Source organism: Wolffia australiana, chromosome 3 (assembly GCF_029677425.1).
Source record: "Wolffia australiana isolate 7733 chromosome 3, ASM2967742v1".
Lineage (NCBI taxonomy): Eukaryota > Viridiplantae > Streptophyta > Magnoliopsida > Alismatales > Araceae > Wolffia > Wolffia australiana.
The window spans coordinates 21215429-21242728 of NC_135837.1; the positions used below are offsets into that span (position 1 = coordinate 21215429).

Consider the following 27300-nt stretch of genomic DNA (forward strand, 5'->3'; position numbering starts at 1 on the left):
GGTTGATCTGGTCGATTTAGCTAGATCCACTGGCGGCATGTGGATCATATTGGATCCGATCAACCTTGCAGATCATGCCTAAGTAAACGTGGTCAAACTGGCCAAGTATGACCAGTTGGAACTAGTTGACTTTGTCAAATTTGATCGGCCTGATCGAATTGTCTCCGTTGAGTCAACCCAGGCAGAATAGGCCAACACTTCTCGAGTTGACCAGCTCAAAATGACTGAGTCAACCTAGCCTGACATGGTTGACCTGAGTGATTCTGATCGAGTTGATCCGATCGACTTGGTAGTGTCGGTCATGACCAATCTGGCTGATTCGGTCAACTTGGATTGTGCCAATCCAGGTGACCTAGCAGGATCCAACGAGGTTGACCCACCTTACTCCAACCGTGTCGCCCACGCCGATCTAGTGGGAGTTATCGCTCGAGCTGACTTGGCCACTCCAGATTGCGATGCTTTGTTTGGACTTGGACTTATTGGCACCGAAGCACAAAATACACAAGACGCATAGCGAGGAGCAACTCCTAATGGGAACCTATCCGACGGACCACCCCCGATGACCTAGGCAGATAGAGTGGGGGAAACCTCACAGGTGTCTATCATCCAACCACTACCCAAGACTACATTACCCCTATTTATGATGTCACGACCCCGAAGTAGGGTTACACTGATTCTGCGGGAGTGTGAGCAGTTCCATTGTCCAAAGAAGAGGTCTCGCGTATTGTAGTGCCATTCCCTTACACCTTGATAGGGAGATTTGAGATGAAGTGCCCCTTTATTGATGATATTATGAGGGTATACGTAGCACTAGAGTATTCTCATGGTCCAGTGGTTATTGGCGCACGCAACCATCGGAGTGTTTTTATTCACTTCCAGTTGGAAGATGACTTTAGAAAGGCTTGGAGTGGCACCACATAGATGATCAGTGGCACCATTATGCACACCTTACGATGGACGACTGAATAGACAAGAGGCTCACGAGAACATTGTCCCCACTCCCTACTAGTGTGGATAGGTTTCCCTGGGTTATGATCACCTCTTCACACCCGCTATTTTGGAATCCTTAGCTAGTGTTTTTGGAACATTTATACGTCTTGATAAAGGCGTACACGTGTTCAACCACCCTGGATATGGAGGGTATGTGTAGTGATAGATCTACTAGAGCCCATTCACCCACAGCTTCACAGCCGAAGAAGGGCCCATCTAGGTCACCCACCCTCACTGCAAATACATTTGCCCCTCTTGATGTACTAGATGGACCTGATATGTGGGATTGCAGGGAGGTCGGGCACACTTCTAGAACAACCCCCACCTATCCCTCTTCTCCCTCTCGACCTACACCCTCTTGCTCCTCATCATCCCCTCGCCCTGCATCCCCCCAGCCCTCATCATCTTCCCATGTTCTTCCATCACTCCGACCCCCTTTACCATCCCCTCATTCCCCCTCATCAACCCGCTCCCCTCTTTAGCCGTTTCACCTCCATCCCCTCTACCTCCTCCACCCTCCCACAGCCCTATCTCACCATCCCATCCTAGCCATATGCCACCCCCACCCGATATACTCACCACACTGCCCGACCTCCATCCATCCCATATACCAGTAGATCAAGATAAATCCTTGACTAACTGCCAAACTTTGCTCATCAGTTCTGAGGATACTTGTGGGGATACTAGCAATCACGCTTCCAGGGGAGAGGAGGACGATGCCTCCATCTCTAAGGAGTCAGATATGGAAACCTCTCCTCCTTCAGGACATATTCGGATGCCCCTCATACATGTCGCATATATAACACCCAATTGATGGTGCGTCATGTGAGCTGGTAGCTTTATGATTCCAAGTCTTATTTGGAATTGTAAAGGGATTGTCAACCCTCTAACCCAATCACATCTCCTCTCTCTAATCAATAAGAACAACCTAGGGATACTTGGGCTTATTGAGCCGATGACTACATGGGACCACTCCCATTCCATTGCGAGGAAACTCGGAATAGATCATGTTTACTGTCATTCCCTGAATAAACTATGGCTTCTTTGGAAGCGAGATTATTCATTGAAATTACTTACCGAAGAGACATAGTACGTTACTTTTGATGTACCGTAGTACTGCATGAAACCTTACACACTTACGATTTTCTATGCCTTGCATAGATATCTAGTGCGGGAGGCCCTTTGGAAGGAACCACTCTACATTTCCATGCCCATCCACGATTTGTTGACGTCCCTTGTTTAATAGCTGGGGATTTCAACTACAAACGGGTAGCCTGAGAATGCCAGGGAGGTCAACCACCAAGATCACGACCAATGTAAGCATTTAATGACTTTATTCATTAAGCATCACTCGTGGAGCCTCCCACAATAGGTGAGAAGTGGACATGGTGTAATGAGCACTAGGCAGATGCAAATTTTTACGAGCAGATCGACCATTGTGTTACTAATAGCATTGTAGTGATGCATTGCACTATCAAGATTGAGATCCTTCTCTTAGACTCGAGTACTCCAGTCCGCCACCCTCCATTCTGATTCCAAGCTATGTGGTTAGAGCATGACGACTTTCATCATTTTGTACACAGACATCGGCATGGAACGATCTCTACATCACCTATGGAGAACTTTAGTTATAAATTGAGGAACCTCAAGTTCCACCTGGAATGGTGGAAGCGACATGTATTTGGAGAGGTACATGCATGAGTCGAGGCACTTAAGATGGAGCTAGCTGCTATCGAGCGACATCTATAGGATGGTTCGATGGACGATGCAGGTGAGCGCTAGTTTAGCCTTAGAGAAAAGCTTGAGGATGCTATGTGACAACAGGAGATTTTCTATCTCCAGAAATCACATATCCAATGGCTACAAGATGGTGATAGAAATACATGTCTCTTTCATGCCTCGATCCGTCATAGAGGCCATCCTGATTATATGACCCTATTAGGGATGTATAACTAGGACCTCGCCCAGCTAGCAACAGTTGGCGTGGAGTACTATTCTTCGCTCCTATCCTGACAGCTGACTATCGTGAGGAAGGATCTACTTTCTTCCATTCCTCATTTGGTGACCGACCGAAAAAGCACACTACTCACAGTCCTTCCTACTCAAGTAGAGATCAAGGAGGTAGTATTTTCCTTGGGTAGGAACAAGGCTCCAAGACCAGATGGATTCTCAGCAGAATTCTATACTACATGTTGGGGTATCATAGGCACAGACTTGGTGCTTGCTATGAAGGAGGTATTTAAATGCAAAGTCTTACCTCAAAGTTGGAAATCCACTTTTTTGGCTCTCATTCCAAAAGTGGACACTCCAACTTTTTTCAGAGACTTTTGCCCTATTAGTCTTTGTAATGTATGCTACAAAGTTGCATCCAAGATCATTACAAATCGACTAGGGACCTTCCTTGATAGACTTATCTCACTTGAAGAGTGTGGTTTTGTGAAGGGTCGAGAGATCCTTGACAGTATCATGCTAGTTCACGAGTTAGCCGAATCATTAGTCACTTAGATTCGGGGCTCAAACGTCATCATCATACAGGATATGGAGAAGGCCTTTGATTGAGTTGAGTAGAATTTCCTTACCCAAGTGTTGCATTGCTTTAGGTTCACCAATGCACTCATCAATCTCGTTGATGCCTGCATTAGAGAGAATCACATCTCTCTCCTGGTGGACGAAAGCTCCACTGGCTTCTTCACAGCCACGAGAGGTCTACGACAAGGTGACCCTATCTCACCTACCCTTTTCATATTGATGGAGGAGGTCTTCAGCCGATCGCTCACACGAGCAATCGCCCACGGCCTCATCCAACCATATTTTACAAAAAGGGGATGCCCGATCCTCTCACACTCTCCATTTGCAGATGACACAATCCTTTTCCTTAATTGATCTAAAACATCCATTAAGGAATTTATGAGTGTCCTCACTACATACGAGCAAGCATTTGGCCTGCCTCAAAGAGTATCTTTATGGTCAGTCCATCCACCACTATAAAGCAATCTAAGATTATCAAAAACTACACTGGTTACCAACAAGGATGCCTCCCTTTCGACTATCATGGATGCCCTATCTTTCACGAATGGGTGAGACATCATTATTTTGATGCCTTGCTGGCCAAATTCAGAAAGAAACTAGAGGGATGGAAACTTCATTTTCTATCCCCTAGAGGATGCATCCAACTTATTTGACATGTCCTCATGAGTATCCCGCTACATACCCACGTGGTCCACTCACTATCTCTCAAAGTCCTCTCCTTAGTGGAGCGACCATGCACACATTTCTTATAGTCCGGTCACCTATAGGGAGACATCTGTCACCATTGGGTTTTTTAGGAGAAAGCTTGTTGGTCGATGGTCGATGGAGGTCTAGGGATCAAACGCCTCCAAGACATCCAAGACATGCTTCAAAAGAAGCTCGTGTGGCGAGTGCGCCAAGTATGGCGAGTGGACCCGCAAAGAAATGGACATCAAGGGCCATCGCAGATGGCAAACGTGGTAGCGAGACTGGCTAGAGATAGCCTAGGTCACACGTTGGCATGTTAGCTGAGGTGCGATTAGTGCTTGGTATGATACTTTGCTTACCAACGAGCGTTTAGCTTGCTACCCACACTTTGTACCACATAGACCACGACTAACAGTGGGCTAACTGCTCACAGGCAACATCCGACATTTATGGGAGCAACATGGCCTCCCCTTAGATACGCTCTCCCAAATATGGAGTACTCTCATTGGGACCACTCACGACTCTGCTGTTTGGGTGCTTACACTCAATGGTCCTACTCATCTAGATCTTCTTGGGAGCATTTCCATGAGAAATCCCCCATCCAGCACTAGGGTCACCGCATTTGGCATCCCACGATCCTTACTCATGTCTCCTTCTTCCTCAAGAGACTCTTACATCATGGCCTCCCCAACGATGATCGGGTGACCCATATAGGTCACTCCCTTAGTTTGTGTTGCCACTGTTGCCCCTCATCCCCATAGATTGAGACTATGGAGCATCTTTTTTCCATAGTGAGACAGTCCTAGATTGTTGGCACCAAGTCACACACTATTGGCGTTCACTCCTTGATATTACACTAACCCTGTTCGAGCGTTTTGGCGAGATGTTTCTCTCTCAAACATGCTGTAAACGGAGCCCCATCTTACACGTCACCATAGCTTAGTTACTATGGGAGATCTGGAAAGGGAGAAGTTCTTCTCGTTTTGTAGGAACTCCCATGAGTGCCTTGGATATCATGCGATGAGTCAAGCAATGGGTACGGTGCACCTCCCATCTCATACCACCTCGTGCCCACAACTCAGCCCTCGCATGCGCCCTCCTTTGCTCATGAGGCATTCCAGTGACCCTCGCCCCCATTCGCATTCGGCTAGTGGTCGTTCATTGGCATCCACTACCAATCGGCATCCTCAAACTGAATGTGGATGGGGCGGCCAAAGGGAACCCAGGGCCATCAGGGGGAGGGGGTATCTTACGTGATCATACTGGGAGTATTCTCTTTGCTTTTTCCTCCTTTTATGGTATACAAATTAATACAGTAGTCGAGGCTGTGGCAATACCTGAAGGTTTACTCCTTTAGGAGGAACAAAACCTTCACAATATCGTCGTAGAATCAGACTACCAAGTATTAGTTGACATACTTCGTGCAGGTAAATGCTTACAATGGCAGCTTCAGTGTGTATGGCAGGACATTATGCAGTGCCGCCATCACACAACTAGTGTTTGTCACCAGCTACGCGAGGGAAATAAGCAGCAGATGCCCTTGCCAATCATGCGTTACACACACAAACCTCTACCTCCTTTTTCCTTTCTTGGCAGGAACTCCCTTCAACAGCTCGTGGATGCTATCAGGTTGAACCCCTTGGCTTGCTGGCTCTTCGCATGCGCTGCACATTGTTGAAGGAGGGGCCAAGGGGGTGGCGGATTGCATGGAGTACTACAGGCGAGACAGCACATCATCTCACTTGATAATCCGACTTGCTGCGCACCTTAACGTTGACATCAGCGGATGGCGGGTTGGACTGCGCACACTCCAAGCATCGCATCTATTATGCCGACTCCACACACTCATGCTAGCACGCCTGATCCTCTTCGGTGATTGGCCATTACGATTGGCGTATTGCATGAAGCACGAGAGGCGGGAGCACTCACTCTCTTGCCTAATTGATGTCCTCGCCATGCACTCATCGATGCTACCTATCGACGCCGGGGAGGCTTCTGCACACTCTATGCATCATCACCGCCGTGAGAGGATCCGGAGAGACGCCAGCAAGAGCGACCTTCTCCGAGCACCTACCAGGTATCACTTATGTATCTTCACTTTTTTCTACACATAGATGTGGACGAGTGGGATCCGAGTGTAATAGGGATGTTTATGCTCGCTCCATGTTTATAAATGCTGATAAACAATCTACTTATATATAAAATCCCCTTGGGTGGCGTCTAGGGCATGGCTAGATCGGTCTACGGGCACAACGACAAGGTTGGACGTACCCAGCACCGTGTTTTTTGCCAATAAAAAGAAGGTTTAGTTTCTATTTGGTTAAAAGAAAAACAAAAACCAACATTCTCCGGAATATTTCTGAAGAAATATTTCTAAAAGAAGGAGAACTTTGAGTTCCAAGGTTGTGTAATAGACCTATAATTTTCTTCAATAAAAATAACATGCACATTGGTATATGTTCCAATCCATTTGATACTTTGAATTTTCATCCTGGTGAGCTGATTTTTAGGGTGATAGTAGCATTGGATTAAATGAGACTTTAGAAAAAAAAAGTTCACCTTATTAACTTGATATATAGTATCACAATAAGTATGGGGTGAAACCATGGAGATCATACTTTTTCTCTGCCCAAATACAATGTTCAATAAAATAAGGATGGATGTGGGAAAAGTAAAGGCAAACTAGTTGAGATAAATAAAAATAACGTTAGAATGATGATGAATGTCTCGATATTATTTTTATCATCAATAAAATGTGTGTATATATATAATGTGTTAGTGAAATTGTAACCACTCTAAAGCTAGTGTTTTTTATAATTATTGGCAAAAAACACGGTGTCGAGTACGGCCAATCCTGAGGTTGTGCACCTGTTGACCGATCCAGCTGTACAATGGATGCCACCCAGGGGGATTTTATTTATAAAGTGAAGTGTTTATTAATGTTTATAGGTGTGGAGCGAGTATAATATCCCAATTACACTCGGATCCCACTCGTCCATGATCATGTGCAGGAAAGAAAATGATACATAAGTGATACCTTGAAGGTGCTCGGAGAAGTGCTCGCGTCGACGCCTCACACGAGCCCCCTCATGATGGTGGAGAGATAGTGGAGCTGTCCTCGCCTTTAACAAGTGCACCGATGAAGAGCGTGGCGAGGACCACATCCGAGGTGGGCGTAGTCCACCCCACTATCGTGATTGTCGGATCAAGCGTGAGCGCTCCCACCTTGAGTCCTCCACGCGATCCGCCACTCCTGCGGGGCCTCCTTCAAAAGTGTGCGGCGCGTGCGGAGGTTCGGCGAGCCGAGATGTTCGACGCGATAGCATCCCCTAGCGGTCGAAGGGAGCGATTGCCAAGAAAGGAAAAGGGAGGAAGGGAGTCGTGTGTGTACTGCGTGGTTGGCGAGGGCATCTGATGCCTGGTTGCCTTCTCGCAGTTGATGACGAACGGTAGATATGCGAGGGTGCCGCATGATGTCCCGCCATACTAGCTGTAGTTGCCATTGGGAGCATGTACCTGCATGAAGCATGTAGACTAACACCTGTGAGTCCGGTTCTACGACGATATTATGAAGGTTTCATTCCTCGCAGAGGAGTAAACCATCACATATGGCCATAGCTTCGGCTAGTGTGTTAGTTTGAGTGCCATAAAAGAGGAGAAAGCAAAGAAAATACTACGTGTATGATCTCGGAGGATACCACCTCCCCCTCCTGGCCCCGAGTTCCCTTTGGACGCACCAACCACATTTAGTTTGAGGCTGCCAATTGGCGGTGGGTGCCAATAGATGACCTGTATTTGAATGCGGATAGGGCCAAGGGTCACCGGAATGCCCCAGGCATGAAGGAGATCGCATCCAAGTTTTGAGCTGCAGTTACGAGTGGGGATGAGATGGTGGATGCGTCGTATCCACAGCTTGACGCGGCGCATGATATCCACGGTGCACATGAGAGTGCCTGCAAAATGAGAAGAATTTTGCCCCTTCCATATCTCCCATAGCAAATAAGCTATGGTGATGTGTAGGATGGGGCTCCATTTAAAGCATATTGGCAAGAGAAATATCTTGCCAAAACACTCCAACAGGGTTAGTGGAATATGAAGGAGTGGGCGCCAAAGGTGCATGAATTGGCGCCAACATTCTATGGTTGTCTCACTATGGAAAAAAATATGTTCTATAATCTCAATATATAGAAATGTGGGACAGTAGTTGAAACGTGAGGTGAGAGAGTGGCCTAGATGGATCACCCGATCATTAGTTGGGAGGCCACGGTGTAGGAGTCTCCAGAGGAAAAAGGAGGCACGGGTAAGGATCGCCGGGTGCCAGATACGGCTACCTCAGTGCTAGATGGGGGATTTCTCACGGAAATACTCCCAAGAAGAACTGCATGAGTATGCCCTATTGAGTGTGAGCATCCAAATAGCACGGTCGGGAGTGGACCCAATTGAAGTGTTCTGGACCTGGGGTAACATGGCGGAGGGGAGGCCATGTTGCTCCCATAGGTGTTGTGTGTTTCCCATAAGCAGCTGGGCCACTGTGGGGCGCACTCGATGTGGTACAAAGCGGGGATGGCGAGCGAAAGGCTCGTTAGTGTGCCAAGTATCAAACCAGGTGCTAATCATACCTCAGCCTATACACCAACATGTGACCTAGGCGATCTCAAGCCACTACCGCTGCCTTGTCTGCCATCTTTGATGGCCCCGGATATCCATCTCTTGACAGGCCCACTCGCCGTACTTTGGCAGAAATAAAACTTCCCAATAGGGAGTGTGTGGTGCACATGCGCCATACGAGTTTCTTTTGAAGCATGTCATGGACGTCTGAGAGGCGTCTGATCCCTAAACCCCCCTCGGCCATCAGGCGGCATGCTTTCTTCCAAGAGACCTAATGATGGCGATGTGATAAGCTCAAATTATGGGGTTTTTACTGGTTTTTTACTAATGAGTCGTGTGAGTATTTGAGCTAATCAACAATAAAAATTAACCTTACAGCCTTATGGTGGGTAAGGTGTCGATCCACAAGGAGCAGATAAGAAAATAGTAATTCTTTTTTAATTTAATTTATGTTATCAATTCCTATCAGTTATCATAACCAGCAAGTTGAAGATCTTCAGTTAATTAGGTAGAATATTCTTCAGTCATTCTTTTACTTATGTCACAGTAAAAATCAGTTTAGATTGACTTTCAACTTATGGAATTGGGAGAATTTCTTCAGAAGAACTTCTTACATGTAGTTCGTGCTCAGTTACAGGCCTACGCCTGTAAGTGTGAGCGACAGCTACTCTTCTGCGCAGCCTCTTTGGCTGCGCGTGGTGCGCTGCGCACAGAGCTACGCGGCCTGCGAGCAGCGTGCAACACTTTGTGTGCAAAGGCTGGGCGCTCCTGATGGCAGATCACAGCCTCAGTGTGCGGGGGCTGTGCGTGCCTGAAGGCAGCACGCGGCCTCTGTCCGCAGGGCTGTGCGCGCCTGTTGGCAGTGCGCGACCTTTGTCCGCGAAGGGCTGTGCGCGCCTGATGGCAATGTGCAGCCTCTGTCCGCGGGGGCTATGCGCGCTTGATGGCAGTGCGCAGCCTCTGTGGGCAGAGGGTGTGCGAGCCTGCTAGCTGCACATAGCATCCTGTGCGTAGAGGCTATGTGCTGTTGCTAATCCTTAGTTATGGGGGATGAACTGTGAGCTAGATACACTAGACAGATGGACGATTTGAAAGGCAATGAGAAGAAGACACGATATGAACAAACAACAGACCTGAAATCAACTTTGAACGATGAAAAATTTTGTCTGGAAACGTTGGAAAACACTGCTTGGCACCTTCCAACCCAACTTCAATTGTCTTAGAAGGGAGAAGAACACAATGTCTGAAACCAGAACAATCACACCAACCTGGTGTCACAGCCCTTTCGGCGAGGTGATGATTGTCTTGCTTTGGTTATGCCTCAGCTTGCTTCTCTCCCAGCTCTAGTGCTCATCAGCCCTTGGAGGGTCTGCAAAACTCCTCTTCTCCAAGCCCTAACCTGTTTAGACAGAAATTCTGGACAGCCCCCAAATGGCTCTTTGAAGGACTATTTATAGGTTCCTCCCTTGAGCTTCTTGAGTCTTTTTAGGGCTTCTTCTTGTAAGTTTTTGCAAGTCTCGATTAATCAGGTGCCTTCATTGTATTTTATCCACATCTAAACTCATTGAGATGAAAGGTGAGATCTAATCCACTTGATTCTCTGAACCAACTGGGGTTAGTAAATATGGAAATAATACATGCAAATAATAGTAAATATGGAATCAATGTATGCAAATGATGCTCTGATTACTGGCAAATCCCTGATTATTTTATGACATAATTAGAGTCATCAAATACCCCCCAACTTGGATCATTACTAGTCCCTTAGTAATGAAACCTGAGTAAGAATAAATGATGATCACTACTTGACTCCTCGTTTTTGATAGTTTTGATTCTTTTTCTCATCAAGGAATGTTTTGTCAATTGAACATGGCCAGCTTAGGGAAATTCCCAAGGGTCTATGTCAGCCTTAACCCAAAACGAAGTGCACTTCTGATCTACGGATTACATATAGGTAAGTACATATCATAAGAGGTAAGGTCGAGTTAACACCCCAAGTGCATTATTGAACAAGGCGTAGAGAGCGGTGCTAATGCTGGCTCAATACTAATGGCTATAATACAATCGACTCAAACACATGGGAGACCGGCTTTCCACTTTTTTTAGTTCACATTTGCTGCATGTTGGTCATATTCGATGACAATCAACTTTGCTTTCTAAGATTCAAGCTTTAAGCTTGTAGTACTTGCATTTAGTGGCGCTTATCCACTACACATGTGATATCCTTAGTAGATCGGCAGCTTATTCCCCCGAAAAGGTTTTGTATCCCTCTTGGTTCAGGGAGCTTCACTCACATCAATAAGTAATAATGCCGTTGAGCCAACACTAGCCGTACCCTCCACTAAAGCTAAAGGTTTCAGGCATGTAAGTGTTAACTCAACCTGAGGTGGGTGACAAGATGAGAGAAGTATGCTGCTAAGATTCGTGAATTTCAGCTAGTATGAACATCCGTGCACTTAGCTAGGCTTAATTCACCTCGGGTATCCTTAGCTGGCAAGTCTTTCAACTCCACTCACCATTGAAAAGGATTTGGATGTCACGTCTATCATGGCTTGAATGTGCCCTAAGATCATCAAATATCCTTGGTTTGATGCAAAAAAATTAAAAATTTTCATTGATGTCAAAAACCTTTTTCATGAGACCCCCCCCCCCCCCCTGTTAAAAAAATGGCATGTTCCTACATGACGGTAAGTAAAACTGAAACAAGGAGTGAAGAAAGCTAGTAAGAAAAAAACAAACCAAGGAATGGAGATTGTTGAAATGACAGAGTTAAGTCCAATTGGCGACTTGTCTTATCCATATTGTGGTTGGCTTGGGCTTGGAGAGGCGATGCTACAACTTAACAAAGAAAACAAAAACAAAACAAAACGCCAGAGAAAGAAAACAAGAAAACAGAAACAAACTTAATTCTTAGACCATGCTACTATCATTAGAAGGCTTTTCTAGAGAGATGTTAATAGGTCCATGCAAATCCTCATCTTGTAAATACGGCTTGAGTCTTTGTCCATTAACTGTGAAGCGTTTTTGAGATTGGGGATCTAAAATCATGACTTCTCCATTTTCAAAGACTTCTTGTACAATGAAGAGGACATCCCACCTAGTTTTCAACTTGCCAGGAAATAGTTTTAACCTCGAATTGTAAAGCCAAAATTTTTGATTCTCTACAAATATCCTTCTCCTCAAACTTTTATCATGAAATGTTTTCATTTTGGCTTTATAGATTTTTGAATTCTCATAGGCTTCGTTCTTGAGTTCTTCCAACTCATGCAATTGAAGGATTCTTTGCTTGCCTGCTTGATCTAAAGCTAATTTGAGTTTCCTAACTGCCCATAGAGCCTTGTGTTATAATTCTAAGGGTAGTTGGCCGGCTTTCCCAAAAATTAGTCGAAATGGGGACATTCCTAGAGGGGTTTTGTAGGCCGTCCTATAGGCCCATAATGCCTCGTCTAGTTTCTTAGACAAATCTTTCCCATCAGGACGCACTATTTTCCTTAAGTTTTTTTTGACTTCTCTATTGCACAATTCGACTTGACCATTAGCTTGGGGATGATAAGGGGTAGTGACTCGATGATGGACACCAAATTTCTTTAGGATAGTTCTAAAATTGTAATTGGTGAAGTGAGAACCTCCATCACTAACTATAGCTCTTGGACACCCATATCGATAAAAAATATCTTTTTCTATGAAATTAGTCACTACTTTGCTCTCATTGGTCTTAGTAGGGGTGGCTTCTACCCATTTGGATACACAATCGATCGCCATCAGAATGTACTCATACCCGTGAGAGTTTGGAAAAGGTCCCATAAAGTCTATTCCCCATAAATAAAAAATTTTGACTTCTAAGATGGGTTGTAAGGGCATGCGGTCTTTCTTATTGATATTAATCGAGGCCTGGCAAGCAAAACAATTATTGTAAAATTTCTGTGCATCTTGAAATAAAGTAGGCCAGAAAAATCCCGATTCTACTATCTTATGAGCTGTTACCTTCGCCGAGTAGTGTCCTCCTCCTGGGTTTGCGTGACAGAATTCCAATATACTCTTTTGCTCATCTTCGGGTACACACCTCCTCAATATTTGATCCAGCCCTTGGTGGAATAATTCTGGGTCCTCCCAAAAGTAAAATCTGCTGTCCTTCAAGAGTTTCTTTCTTTCATTGGACGTCCATCCTGTAGGTATTTTTCCTGAAACAAAAAAATTGACAGTATGTGCAAACCAAGGAACCGGCGTTCCTTGTGCTTTTAGAACATGTTCATCAGAAAATTCATCATTTATTAGCTTAGGTGGGGTGCCATAATTCTAGATAAGTGATCAGCGACTACATTTTCACATCCTTTCTCGTGCTTGATTTCTAAATCAAATTCCTGAAGTAAGGGAACCCATCTTATCAACCTAGGTTTAGCCTCCTTCTTTGCTAATAAATACCTAATTGCTGCATGATCAGAAAAAACAGTAATTTTACTACCTAGAAGGTAAGATCTAAATTTTTTGAGCGCAAATATGATTGCCAGAAGTTCTTTTTCTGTAGTTGTGTAGTTCAATTTTGCATCTACTAATGTTCTGCTGGCATAATAAATGACCACTGGTTTCTTATCTATCCTTTGGCCTAAGACTGCCCCTACAACATAGTCAGAAGCATCACACATTAATTCTAAAGGAAGGGTCTAATCAGGCCCTGGCAAGATAGGTGCATTCACTAATACTTCTTTCAAAGTATAAAATGCAGTCTTGGCCTCTAGGGTTAGCTCAAATTCATTATTCTTAGACGATAAAAGATTAGTAAGTGGTTTAGAAATCTTAGCAAAATCCAAAATAAATCGTCTATAGAAACCAGCGTGGCCAAGAAAACCCGCAAGGGTTTTTAGGTTGCTCGGAGGTGGAAGGCCCTAGATGATTTCGATCTTGGCCTTGTCCACTTCCAGCCCACGGTTGCTTACCATGTGGCCCAGCACCACCCCCTCCTGCACCATGAAATGAGATTTTTCCCAACTTAGTACAAGGTTGGATTCAATACATCTCTTTAATACTTTGGTGAGATTTAGGAGGCAGTTTTCATATGTAGACCCAAAAACGGAAAACTGATCCATGAAGATTTCTAAGCACTCTCCAACTAAACCTGAGAATAAGGCATTCATGCATCTTTGGAATGTTGCTGGGGCATTGCATAAGCCAAAAAGCATACGCCCGAAGGCGTATGTCCCTACAGAACTGGTGAAGGTTGTCTTCTCTTGATATTCAGGATGAATGTTCACTTGGTTGTATCCTGAATATCCGTCAAGAAAACAAAAGAATTTTTGCCTAGATAATTTTTCCAAAATTTGATCCATGAAGGGTAGTGGGTAATGATCCTTCTTAGTGGCTTTCTTGAGTTTCCTATAGTCGATGCACACTCTCCATCCTTTGGTTAAACGTTTCTGCACTTCCTCTCCTTTTTCGTTCACTTCTACAGTCACTCCGGACTTCTTGGGTACCATGTGAACAGGGCTCACCCATCTACTATCAGATATGGCATATATGATTCCAGCATTTAGCCATTCTAGTATTTCCTTCTCAAGGACCTCTCTCATGTAAGGGTTAAGCCTCCTTTGATGCTCTCTACAAGGTCTAGATTCTTCCTCCAAGCATATTCTATGTTCACAAATCGAAGAGGGAATCCCTCATATGTCGTCAAACGTCCACTCTAAGGCCTTCTTATGATCTCTAAGTACCTTAAGTAGATCATCTTCTTGTTCTTGGGTAAGTGATGACGATATGATCACAGGTAAGGTCTTCATGGTATCTAAATATGCATATTTCAGGGAGGATGATAAGTGTTTTAACTCTAGGTAAACTTTGACTGAAGGTGTGTCTGTAATTTCATCTTCTGAACTGAAACCTTCTACGCGTGATAAATACTCCTTCATCACCTCAGTCTCTCCTTCATCCTCGGTACAAAGTTTTAATTCTTCATTACTCCCTAAGGGGCACTTCATCATCTTTGATATATCAATTTAGACTCTTTCATTCCCAATCTTAAATTCTATAGTCCCCTTTTCCCAATCCATGATTGTCCTTGCTGTTACTAAAAATGGCGTCCCAAGAATGATAGGGGCTAAACTAATACTCCCAGATATTTTTACATCAGTAAATATGAAATCCACAGGTATTTCATAATTTTCTACAGTAATCATGACATCCGTTAATCGCCCCTCGGGTTGCCTAACAGTGCTATCATCTAGAAGTAAGTCCATATGGATTTCCTCTAATTCCCCGAATCCACATTCTTCATATAAAGCTATAGGAATGATACTTATGCTGGCTCCGCTATCTAATAGGACTTTGGAAAAGGTTTTTCCTCCAATTTCACATGTGACGAATGGTGCTCCTGGGTCTCTCATCTTGATAGGAATTGCATTCAGAATGCTGGAGGCATTCTCTGAAAGCTTCACTACTTCTCTAGGTTTCCTACTAGTGCAGGAATCCTTAAGATACTTCTTCAAGGAGGGAGCACATTTAAGCATATCTTTTACAGTCACGGTCATAGTGGCCTGTTTGAAATTTTCTAACAACCTAGTTTCATAATCACAAACAGGTTTCTTTCTATTTAAAGCAGAGGGGTAAGGAACATTATGAGCATGAGTTGAAGGTAGAGGTTCCCTCTCATAAGAAGGTTCCCTCTCTTCACTACCCTGCTCATTTTCCTTCGTTGAATTCTCTACAGAATTCTGATAAGGATCCTGAAGTTCTTTCCCACTTCTCAATTTTGAGATTTCTAGAACTTCAAGATCTGCCTGATTGATCTCTTCATGGACAGAATGTTCTATGTGGTGTAAATTGCATGGATTAATCATAGGTTGACTAGGAAATCTGCTAGATTGACAGTTATGTGCTACTCTCTTACCTCCAAGTTCAGGAGTTCGCATTCTGAGGCTCTCTAACAATCTTCTCATTTGCTCTTCAGACTCCGGCATTTGCTTCGTTTCAAACTCCATCATCACCTACATCTGCATCTCCATTTCTGCTATCAACTTCTGATTCTGCTTTTCTAACATATCGGAAATAACAGGGGTTAGTGCAGAAAAATCTGGATGGGTTTGGGATTGAACCTGGTAAGGTTGCTGGGGTCTAGACTGGAACTGCTGTTTTTGCTAAAATTGGGATTGAAATGGGGGCTTGCTCCCTTAGTTGAAGCCCTCTCCATTGTGGAAATTGGTCTTATTCGGTCCAGACCAAGGTTGTTGTTGTTGGTTGAAGGCTTTCACTTCCTCCTCCATGGACTGGCAAGCTCCATCTTCATGATCCCTTCTGAAATAGAGAGAGCAGATTTTAGCTTTAACTATTGGAGAATTATTGAGAAAACCATTTCTCAATGTGGAAGTAAGCTCATCCAATTTCTGGTTAGTCTCCTTGAGTCTTGCATGCAGCTCCACCTCCTTGGCATTGACCTACAGCACTCCTGCCCTTTTAGGCGGCACATTTCTCCCATTTTGATTTGCTCCGATCTCCTCCAAATCAGTCTCTACAACTCTCTCCAAGATATCAAAAACTTCGTCTTCATATGCTGTATAGAAAGTTCCACCGGTGGCCAAGTTCACCTTATTTTTCATGAAATCTGATAGAGATTCATAACAATTTTGGGCCAATTGACAATTTTGAATTCCATGATGAGGACATTTGCTCAACAAGTCATTGAATCTCTCCCAGGCTTCGCTAAAAGCTTCGCCTTCGTGGGGGTGGAAATTTTGAATTTCCCTTCTATAGAAATGTGTTTTAGTGAGCGGGTAGAATTTCTGTAAAAACTTTCCCTGCATTTCATCCCAGGAGTTGAAGGTAATTCCTAAGCTACGATACCAAGCAAAGGCCTTATCTTTTAAGGTTAGAAGAAAATACTTCATCTTTAAAATCTCTGTAGATAATCCTGGCACGTTTTGTGAAGAACATCTAATATGAAAATCATCTAAGAATTCTAGGGGGTTTTGTGCAGAATGGCCATTAAACTCAGGTAGAGACTGTATTAATGCATTATCATACCTGAACATTATACCCTCACCTATGTTAAGGTTCACGTCGGTCTGCCTCGAACTTCCTGAGGTAGTTGATCCGCCCAACATGGTTCTTCTTCTATCCTACTGTTGACGTCCCTCTTCTGCCATGCTTTGTTGCTGGTTATCGTGTTCTGTGACTCTAGATTCTAGAGTGGAGTCTCTCGATGGTGTAACGTCCTCTTCGATTCTCCCACGAGCTTTGGATCTTGTCACTACCATAGACTTCAAAAGGCTGTTAGAAATACAATAAGCTGAGGAATTTTAGTCCTGCAGCTTTAAGAGAATGAATCAATAACAACTAAAAAGAAGTCAAATCACTACTTTAATACCGTGCTCCCCGTCAACGCCCAGTTGATAAGGTCAAATTATGGAATTTTTACTGGTTTTTTACTAATTTGTCGTGTGAGTATTTGAGCTAATCAACAATAAAAATTAACCTCGCAGCCTTAGGGCGAGTAAGGTGTCGATCCACAAGGAGGAGATAAGAAAATAGTAATTCTTTTTTAATTTAATTTATGTTATCAATTCATATCAATTATCCTAACCAACAACTTGAAGATCTTCAGTAAATTAGGTAGCATATTCTTCAGTCATTGTTTTACTTATCGCACAGTAAAAATCAGTTTAGATTGACTTTCAACTTATGGAATTGGGAGAATTTCTTTAGAAGAACTTCTTACACGTAGTTCGTGCTCAGTTACAGGCCTACGCCTGTAACTGTGAGCGACAACTACTCTTACAGGCAGCCTCTTTGGCTGCATGTGCTGCATCACATCTTCTCCAATCGGGGCAGATATCGTGGTTAAGATGTGGGTTTCTGCTGGTGTGGAATACTCTCTAATCCTCCTCCGTCCATCGTTAACTACCTCAGGGTTTCCTGTTCCATTACCTATTGGGTCCATTGGTACGGGTCTAATCAATATCTCCTCTAACAATGTGGGTTCGGTGAAAGACGACTCGGGTGTGGTGGAATCTACTACAAGGGGATTTCTGTCACTACTCCCTGATTCAAATCCAGACCTAAGCTTCATACAAAACCACTAATTCAAACACAACACTCGTTAGTCGTTAAAAACCAAATACCATTTTAAATCAAAATCAATAATAAGGAGACTTAACAAACTCGTGAGCAACAATTGACCAATGTGTTTACAAATAAAAATATGTTGAATTCCTAAGTCTTGCCTCCCCGGCAACGGCGCCAATTGATAAGCCGAAAATAGGGGTGATAATTACACAAATTTTTTAGCCCTTGTCGTTGTGAATTTTTGGGTTATGCAATAAAATTTATAAAACCCTACTTAATATGTATAGTGATAAGTATGAGTGTCGTCCAAGGGAGGCAAAAAGGAATTTCAATTTGATTTCTTTTTGGTGTTTTAGATCCTAATTAGAGTGAATTTGATCTTCAATGAGGATCAAGTCACCCTAATTAGGTGAGAATTTAGAGAGGGGGATAGAAGAGATGAGAAGACTAGAAGAATTAAAGGCTCTAAATTTCCTTCTTTGATCCTAATTGAAGGATCCAAGAAGTCATTTAGAGAGGTTGAAAGAGGGTTCTTAAAATGAGTTGGGTTGATTTTTGCAGATTGATAATTCAGAACTAAAATGGGGAAATTGAGAATTCTAAGAATTAAAACTAAATTTTTTAGAATTTTCTTTTGTAATCCAATTGAATGCCCAGGTAAAATTTCTCAATTTCTCCTCTCAATCCTAATCAGGGCTTGTACATGCCGCTCAAGCCAAGCGATTTAGATGTTCAGATTAGAATGGAGATGAAGAAACAAACAACTTAACCTATTTCATTCAAAATGCACAAAAGTTTGAGTACAATAAAAGAAAGAAATACCAAAACTGTTGATGCAGGCTGGGACTCCTCTCTGTCTTACAGCTGTGATGAAGCACCCTCCAGAATGAGCCCCTCCTCTCAAAATTCAGCTTTTATACCTAGGTTACATGGTGAAAATCACCATTTTACCCCCATTTAGTAATTAATTTTTATCTATCAATGTAGGCTAGATCTGAATGATCCAAGCCTACATTGATAGAAAGAGGGGATAAAGACGAGAAAATCCATAAAAAAATTATCTCAATCGGACTTCAAGATCAAAAGTTATTAATAAATCAATTTTAACCAATTTTAACCATTGGATTAAAATTGATTTATTTCTTAATTCACGCAATGACGTGTCGGCAGCCTATTGGTTGTCGCATTTGAAATTTCTTTGGCGGGCTCTCTCTCATCGCGCCACATACCCCACCTATGAAAAAAAGAAAAACAAAAGAAAATCGAAAAGCGGGATTTGCATATGCATCGCTACGCACGTACCGGTGCGTTTCTTTATACCTTATCCATTAAACTGTCGCCACGTCACCACCCGTGCACGCGCGTTGTATGCGCTGGACGGGCGATGTACTTACCTCCTGCGTGTAGTGTACATCTCATATCCGTTGGATTTTAATCCAACGGCTATGATTTCGCCACGTCGACGCGGCGGAAGGCACCGGCCCGCTTTTTCAACAAAGCCCTTCATAAAACAGATTATTGATATCTGACGCCGCCCAGAGGTATTTGTATATATGTTCTTTCGGCACTCTCTCTCCTCCGATTTTCTCTTAAATTAATAATGCAATTGCAAATAAACCCTGAATGATTTTAAATTGGATCTTTACGCCTGCCATGGCGACCGAGAGCTGTTTTCAGGATCTTTTTGCAACGAAACGTTGCAAAAAGGCCCCGGAAAGTCTAGAAATTGCATAAAAACATTTTTTTATCTTATAAATATGCCCTTTTTTAATAGAATAAATGCATTTCTTCTTGAAATAAATCCCATAAAATTATTAAAAATTCGAAAAAAATTCTAGAAAATTCTAGAAAATTCCCTGATTCATTCCCATGTTGATAAATGTCAAAATAAAATTTTTAATGTGCCATTTTCATCCAAAAATAATTATTTTGAGCTTCAATAAATCCTTAAAAATTCATATAATTAACAGAAAATTAGGGAAAAATCAGAAATTACTTGAAAGCATTATTTTCGTGTAAATATATGATATCAACCCAATTTTAAGCCTTTTAATTGCATAAATCATGCTAATAACATGAAATAAAGACCAAAATTAGGGTGATATCATATACCCCCCTACTTAGACATTGCTAGTCCCTGAGCAATATCTAAGTACTTTGCTGAATTATCATCTCTTTCATCCTGTAGGTCAGACAACAAGTGTGGGAAGTGTTAAGTGTATCAATCACAAGCTGAACTAAAACACTAAATGACATTTTGAGCTCTGACCTTTTCAGGAATGTGGGGTTTCTTTCTCCTTGGCTTGGATGCCTAAGTGGATGAGAAGGGAGTGTACTTGTTTCTAGGTATGACGCTATACTGCTCAGGTAAACTCTCTCCACTCATGTGCAGTTGGCCTCACATCTCTAGCGAGCAAGATCACTCTCTCCCAGGGTGGCGGCCACCTAGTACTTGCCTCTCCATTAGCCTTTTCTCTTTCCTAAGAATAGAAGAAGCCATTTCCTCCTCCTGTTGAGCAGAGAATATGGAACACAACGAGAAGAATATATGATAGAGTTGTGATGGGGGAGAATGAGACTTTGTGAAAGAATTAGGGTGAGCATGAACAATGAGAGATTTATGGTCCAACGGGTGCGGTGCTACCTTGGATAACCTACTCCCAAGATTTTTAGAAGAAGTGAGGGAAATAGAAGAGATGAGACCAATGTGATGATATAGAGAATAAAGACAATCTTGCCCTGAATTGAAAGTCAAAACCAGAAATGGTGCAAGTCAAACCCCTCCTTTCTCTTGTCTTTTTTTTTTTTTTTTTCAAACTCTTTTTTTTTCGCTTCTTTTTTTTTTTTTGGTATATCAAACAAGGAGGATAACAACAAATGAAACACTTTCCATGACTTGAATGGTCTTTCAAATATTTTATCACAACTAGCATGAGTGTCATAACAATCACATTGGCCTAGGGAGAAGAGATAGAAGAACGAGATTTAGATGATGCAGAGCAAATTATTGACAGAAAAGATACAAAGAGGCAGTATCGTAGTGATACCGTCGAAAGGGAGATAGACGTACTTGGGAGATAAGCATATCCTCGGTAGCGGAAGCAAGGTGGTGGAGTCAAGTTGTGATGGATATGGCGTGAAGCGTGTGGAACAATAAGGTGAATGAGGTGGTGGATTTCGTGCATAGGACTCGGAGAATGGCTGCTCACTATTTTGGAATGAAAGTAGGCTAATGGGGAGACGAAATGCGTAAGTGGGATCGGCTATTAGAGTTGATGGAATGGGGGCTCTCAGTTCACTCATCACTCCCCTTTGAAGCATAGAGCTTCTACCCTTGACTTTCCATCATCTAATCACCTACTAGACACCCTCCCCAATTTGAAATTGAATCCACATCGCCCAAAATCACTTGTGTTGCACCTCAACATGTTCTTGATCTGCTCTAGGAGCCTAACTTCTCCACACTTGTTCCCAAACCATTGGATGAAAGAAAATTAATTCATGACTGTGCATGCTAAAGATTGTTAAAAAAAACAGGTTCAATTCATGTAGAATTCTGTAAAATTAAATGCATGAACCATAGTTTGTCACCTAAAAATGAACTATCTCCCCCCCACTAAAACCTGCATTGTCCTCAATGCAAAGCTACTAAAATCATGAAGAATAAAATTGAGGTTAGAGGGGCAGACAGTGATATGGAGGATATGGGGCCCTTTAGCATTATGAACAAGAGATCCTGGCGATAACTCGGATTTGCTGAATTACATACTCCCACAACCTGGTCAAAGTTACCACAAGAGATGCAACAAAAGTAAGGAGCTATAGTAGTAAAAGAAAATAATGCAAAGAAAAAATGAATCCCAAAACGTAATGAAAAGAAAACAAATCTTATTGATGCTCTTAAGTAGAGGGTGATGTCGCAGCTTCTAAAGAAATGTCTTCATTAGGGGGCTGCGGCTCGTGTTCAAGGAAGGGTTTCAAACGCTGCCCATTGACCTTGAATTCAGCTCCATGTGTTGGATCTCGAAGGAGAACAGACCCATTGTCAAAATGTTGACATACTACATAAGGTCCATCCCATCTTGATTTAAGCTTTCCTGGAAACAGTTTAAGTCGAGAATTATAAAACTATACTTTTTGGCCATGGGCAAAAACCTTCCTGTGTATGTGTTGATCATGGAATGCTTTCATCTTGGCTTTGTAGATGCGTGAATTTTCGTATGCTTCGTTACGCAACTCCTCCAATTCATGCAGCTGCAATAAGCGATGGTCACCTGCATCATCTAACGATAAGTTAAGTTTCTTGATAGCCTATAAAGCACGATGTTCGATCTCTAAAGGGAGATGACAAGCTTTTCCAAACACCAACCTGAATGGCGACATTCCTAACGGGGTTTTATATGTCATCCGATATGCCCATAACGCATCCGGCAACTTGCTCGACCAATCCTTTCCATTAGGGTTAATAATTTTCTTAAAGATTTTTTTAATTTCTCTATTGGAGACTTCCACTTGGCCATTGGCTTGAGGATGATACGGAGTGGTAAGCCGATGATGAACTCCATATCGTTTTAACAATTCTTTAAAGACTTTGTTATTGACATGAGTTCCACCATCGCTAATAATGGCTCGTGCGCATCCAAATCGAGAGAAAATATTATCCTTGACAAATTTAACAACTTCTTTATGATCATTTTTTCGTGTTGGTATGGCTTCTACCCACTTAGAGACATAATCAACACCTACCAAAATATATTCATAGCCCAAAGAAGGAGGAAAGGGTCCCATGAAATCAATGCCCCAAAGATCAAACAACTCAACTTCAAGGATAGGGTTTAAAGGCATAGAGGCATTGCGACTTACATTGACCACCGCTTGACATCGAATGCATCTCTTCCAGAATTCATATGCATCCCGATGAAGATGAGGCCAATAAAATCCACATTGTAGGACCTTATGTGCCGTTATCTTGGAGGCGTAGTGACCTCAGCACAAGGATGAGTGACACGATTCTAAGACTCTCCATTGTTCATCCTCGGGTATACATCTCTGAAAAATTTGATCGACGCCCAATCTAAATAATTCAGGCTCATCCCAATAGTAATACTTGATATCCTTAAAAAATGTTTTTCTATCATCATAATCCCAACCTTGTGGCAATTGCCCAGTTACTAAGTAGTTTACTATATGAGCATACCAAGGCAATTTCCGTGTAGAAATTTCTAAAATATGCTCGTCAGGAAAAGAATCTGTGATGGGAGTTAGGCAGGAGAGGTGATCAGCCGCACCATTATCCACTCCCCGCCTGTCTTTAATTTCAATGTCGAATTCTTGCATAAGTAGGATCCATCTCATTAATCTAGGTTTTGTCTCTTTCTTACTTAACAAATGTTTAAGTGCAACATGATCTGAAAAGATTATAATCTTACTCCCTATTAGGTAAGATCAAAATTTATCCAAAGCAAAGACAATTGCAAGTAATTCCTTCTCAATGGTAGAGTAATTTACCTGAGCGGCGTCGAGAGTCTTACTTGCATAATAAATAGCTGTCGGTTTCTTGTCTTCGCATTGTCCCAAAACAGCTCCCACTGCATAATCTGAAGCATCACAAAAAATCTCAAAGGGTTCACTCCAATTTGGAGCTTGTAAGATGGGAGCCGTAACTAATGCTTCTTTAATCAAATTAAAAGCCAAATTGCATTCATCATTCAAAATAAGTTCTTTGTCTTTAGATAGAAGTAAAGTGAGAGGTTTAGCCACTTTGGCAAAATCTTTAATAAAGCGACGATAAAAGCCGGCATGGCCCAAAAAACCCCTAAGTTGCTTTAGGGTCGATGGAAGTGGAAGCTCCTTGATGATCTCGATCTTTGCCTTGTCCACAGCCAGCCCCTCCTTGCTGATATGATGACCTAGGACAATCCCCCTGTCCACCATAAAATGGGATTTCTCCCAACTGAGCACTAACTTATTTTCTTCGCAAATCTGTAACACTTTATCCAAGTTAGACAAACAAGACTCAAAAGATTCACCAAACACGGAAAAGTCATCCATGAAAACTTCAAGACATGTACCAATTAGATCAAAAAATATTGCACTCATACACCTTTGAAAGGTTGCTAGTGCATTACAAAGTCCAAATGGCATTTTTCTGAAAGCAAATGTTCCTAAAGGACACGTGAACGTAGTTTTATCTTGGTCACTTTCATGAATGCTAATTTGATTATATCCTGAGTACCCATCCAAGAAACAATAAAAACTCTGTCCAGCTAATTTTTCAAGTATTTGATCAATAAAAGGTAGAGGATAATGGTCTTTTTTTGTTGCTAGATTTAACTTTTGGTAATCTATGCATACTTGCCAACTCGATGCTACCCTCGTCTGGATCTCTTCTCCATCCTGATTCTTTTGGACAGTAATCCCTGTTTTTTTAGGTACTACATGAATTGGACTCACCCACTTACTATCTGAAATTGGGTAAATGAATCTTGCTTTCAGCCATTTGGTAATCTCCTTCGACACCACATCGTAAAGATAAGGATTTAATCTACGTTGATGCTGAACTGATGGTTTGGATCCTTCCTCGATAAAAATTCTATGCTGACAGATATCAGGACTAATTCCCTTGATGTCGTCTATGGTCCATCCAATAGCGCTCTTATGCTGTCGTAATACATCTAATAGGTTAACTTCCTGCTCTAAAGTGAGGGTTGAAGAGATGATTAATGGATATGTCTTTCTTGGACCTAAAAAAACACATTTAAGGTGAGAAGGAAGAGGTTTCAATTCTAATTCGTCAGTGGGCGTAGATCTCTAGTTATTCATGTTTTCACCCTTCATTTCACCATGGTCATCCTTCTCCCCCTCATAAGCACTCTCATTCACTGCCATCACCTCATATATTACTTTCCCTATAGCATGGCATTCATCATTTTCATCATCTAGGGAACATGTATAAATGTCTTCCTGGCTACTATTGGGATACTTCATCAATTGAGAGATTGGTAACTCAACCTCTTCTTTTCCCATGCGCAATTTAATTTTTCCTGCATTCCAATCTGTGTTCACTCTTGCGGTAGCTAGGAATGGCCGTCCTAAAATAATCGGTGCATGACTAATTTTTCCTGAAATTTTTACATCCACTACTATAAAATCGACAGGAAATTAACACTTTTCTACTTTCATCACCACATCCACCAACTGTCCACACGGTCTTCTAATTGATCCGTCCGCTAACTGTAATTCTAAATTTACAGGTTGTAATTCACCAAATTTAAAAGTCTCAAATAAGGCCCTAGGCATGATATTCACACTTGCTCCTGAATCAAGTAAGGCTTTGGTGAACACTTCCCCCTAATTTCTCATTTGATCACTGGTGCTCCCGGATCCTTGCGCTTTTGAGGTAATTCATGCAGAAAAATTGAACTAATATTCTCAAAAAGTTGAATCCTCTTTTGTTTCCTAATACACAGGTTTTTCACAAATTTGAAATAATCAGGGATGTACTGGATCGCATCTAAAACAGGAATTTCGACCGTAGCCTCTTTCAAATACTCAAGAAGTGGGCTATCTTTCGATTTTTCTTTCTTCGCTTGTAAGGCACTAGGGAAAGGGATAGGTGGGCAATATGTTTTGGGGTTGGGTTCCTTTTCCAGATTTTCCTCTACCCCTTCATCCTTATCCTTTTCTACTTCCTCCAACTTATCCTCCACTTCATTTCGTTTCTCTATAGCTGCAAATGGATTAGCCAACTCTTTCCCACTCCTAAGTTTTGATATAGCACTCAGCTCTCCTATTTCTTGTTGTTCAGTCAATGCATGCATGTCATGAATATGCTCATTAACTACACTACACATGTCATCAACATAAAGTAAATTGCTAGGATTAATATAGGCCCGAGTAAGGAGTTTACCTGATTTGGCACCCATCTTCATAGGGTCTTCACACGTACCTTGCGGTGCTCCCCCGTGCGCAAATTGTTGACCGTTGTGAAGGCCGATCTCCGCCTTGAGCTTCTCCATCTCCCTCCGATGCCTCTCCTCCATTTCTTCAAAAAGCTTGAGCATCCTCTTTTTGTCTTCTTGCAACTCCTCGATGACCTTGGTGAGAGTCGCATTAGTGGGATCTGAAAAATTTCGGTAAGGTTGATAATGTTGTTGGTGGTGGGGATTGTTCGCCTTGGATTGGAACTGTTGTTGGCGTGGTCGGTTGTTGTTGTTCCATCCCTGTCCTCCTAAGTTTCCTCTAGTTCCCCATTGGACATTGCTCCCTTCTTGCCTGCCTATAGCATTCACTTCTGATATCATAGGGCATTCTTCTCCGGTGTGGCTATCACTTGAGCACATTTCACATCGATTTATTTGGTTGGGTGCTCCTCCGCTATTCTGACCTTGCCATAGTGAGATCATTTTTTCATTCATCTTTTCCATGGCTTTTCCCATCATTACACCTATCTGTTTTTCAATTCTATCCATAGTAATCTGGGGTTCAACCCCTCTAACATCCAACAGTCCACCTTTCCGAGGGGTAACCCTAACATGATCGGAGGCATCTTGGTGATAGGCTAAATTATTGGACATTTTTTGTAGTAGTGCCATAGCTTCATCTTCATACATGTCAGCTATTGCTCCTCCACTTGAGATATCAACTCTGCCTTTCTCCACATCATTCAAGCCTTCATAAAAAATTTGCACTAACTCCCATTTTTGAATGCCATGGTGGGGGCACTTCCTAATGAGCCCCATCAATTTCTCCCATGCTTCGCTAAATGTATCATTTCCCTGCTGAAAATTTCTAATCTCTCTTCTGAAAGAATTTTTCCTAGCCACTGTATAATATCTTTTCAAGAAGCTCTTCTCCATATCATTCGATGATTCAAAATTTGTTCCCAATGTTCTCAACCAATCCTTGGCTCTATCCTTAAGGGCATGAGGGAATAGTTTCATTCTCACAACTTCCTTGGAAATTCTGGGGTAAGTGCAACTATCACATGCTTCATAAAATTTTTCTAAGAAGTCATAGGGCTCTTCGTTTGCCTTCCCCAAAAAGGACGGTAATAGCTGAAATTGGTGTGGATCGATTCTAAACATCAGATCTTCTCCAATCGGGGCAGATATCCTGGTTAAGATGGGGGTTTCTACTGGTGTGGAATACTCTCTAATCCTCCTCCGTCCATCGTTAACTGCCTCAGGGTTTCCTGTTCCATTACCTATTGGGTCCATTGGTACGACTCTAATCAATATCTCCTCTACGAATGTGGGTTCGGTGAAAGACCACTCGGGTGTGGTGGAATCTACTACAGGGGGATTTCTGTCACTGCTCCCTGATTCAAATCCAGACCTAAGCTTCATACAAAACCACTAATTCAAACACAACACTCGTTAGTCGTTATAAACCAAATACCGTCTTAAATAAAAATCAATAATAAGAAGATTTAACAAA

The 27300-nt window shown here is 42.4% G+C and overlaps 2 non-coding genes across 2 annotated transcripts; both read left to right on the forward strand.

Moving 5' to 3' along the window:
• The first annotated feature begins 16446 nt into the window (after nucleotides 1-16446).
• LOC144701565 (small nucleolar RNA R71) lies at nucleotides 16447-16555 on the forward strand. Its single transcript, XR_013581055.1, has one exon. It is a non-coding gene; the product is annotated as a small nucleolar RNA R71 (small nucleolar RNA).
• A 10013-nt stretch (nucleotides 16556-26568) lies between these two features.
• Nucleotides 26569-26674, forward strand: LOC144701560 (small nucleolar RNA R71). Its single transcript, XR_013581051.1, has one exon. It is a non-coding gene; the product is annotated as a small nucleolar RNA R71 (small nucleolar RNA).
• The last annotated feature ends 626 nt before the right edge of the window (nucleotides 26675-27300 follow it).